The 1,147-nt window shown below is 44.1% G+C and overlaps 1 protein-coding gene across 1 annotated transcript in view; it reads left to right on the forward strand.

The window, feature by feature from the left end:
* Positions 1-1,147, forward strand: part of KLF12 (Kruppel like factor 12) — a 448,102-nt gene that overhangs the window by 221,438 nt on the left and 225,517 nt on the right. The window lies entirely within an intron of this gene.

The raw sequence follows: 1,147 nt of genomic DNA on the forward strand, positions 1-1,147 counted from the left end.
TTGTGCATCCTTTTTAATTGTGGGGGAAGCCAGATACAATAACTTATCCTTCACTTTAGTAGGAATTTCTCAACATGCTCCACACCATTGGACCCCTAGAAATTTCACTGAGGTGGAAGGTGCCTGAATTTTTGTTGGGTTAATTTCCCAACCTCTAGCATGCATATGTCTCACCAATGAGTCTAGAGTCATCGATACTTCTTCCTTACTAGATATAATCAGCATAATCTCATCAATATAATGGATCGGTGTGATGTCTTGTGGAAGGGAAAGGCCATCAAGATCCCTATGGACTAAATTATGACATAGTGCTGGGGAGTTGATACCCCTGAGGAAGGACTGTGAAAGTATACTGTTAGCCTTGGCAGCTGAAGGCAAACTGCAGCTGATGGCCCTTTGAAATTGGTATTGAGAAAAAGACATTGTCTAGATCAGTAGCCACACACCAAGTACCACGAGATATACTAATTTGCTCAAGCAATGAAAGCACGTCAGAAACAGCAGCTGCAATTGGAGTCACCACCTGATTAAGTTTACGATACTCTGCTGTCATTCTCCAAGATCCATCTGTTTTTGCCCAGGCCAAATAGGTGAATTAAATGGGGATGTGGTGGGAATCACCACCCCTGCATCCCTCATGTCCTTGATGGTAGCAGTAATCTCTGCAACCCCTCCAGGGATGTGGTATTACTTTTGATTTACTATTTTTGTAGGTAGATGCAGTTCTGATGTCTTCCACTTGTCTTTTCCTACCATAATATCCCTTCCTCCACATGTCAGGGACCCAATGTGGGAATTCTGCCAATTGGTCAGTATATGTATTCCAATTTTGCATTCTGTAACTGGGGATGGGTTCGGGGACCCACTGGACCCACTGTGAGACATACCTTAGCTAAGACTCCATCAGTAAATTGACCTCAGTGTGCCCCCCCACTCTGACTGGTGGGCCACAATGACTCTTTGGGTCCCTGGAATTAGTGTCAGTTCAGAGCCAGTGTCAAGTAATCCCCCAAAAGTCTGATTATTTCCTTTTCCTAATGAACAGTCGCTCTCATAAAAGACCTCATATCCCTTTGGGGAAGGCTGGGAGAAAGATTGACATTACAGACTTTTGGCAATGTAGTGGGGTCCTTCCTCAAAGAAACCC

This window comes from Orycteropus afer, unplaced genomic scaffold (assembly GCF_000298275.1).
Source record: "Orycteropus afer afer isolate SDZICR_OR568_19922 unplaced genomic scaffold, OryAfe1.0 scaffold00212, whole genome shotgun sequence".
NCBI classification, from domain to species: Eukaryota; Metazoa; Chordata; class Mammalia; order Tubulidentata; family Orycteropodidae; genus Orycteropus; species Orycteropus afer.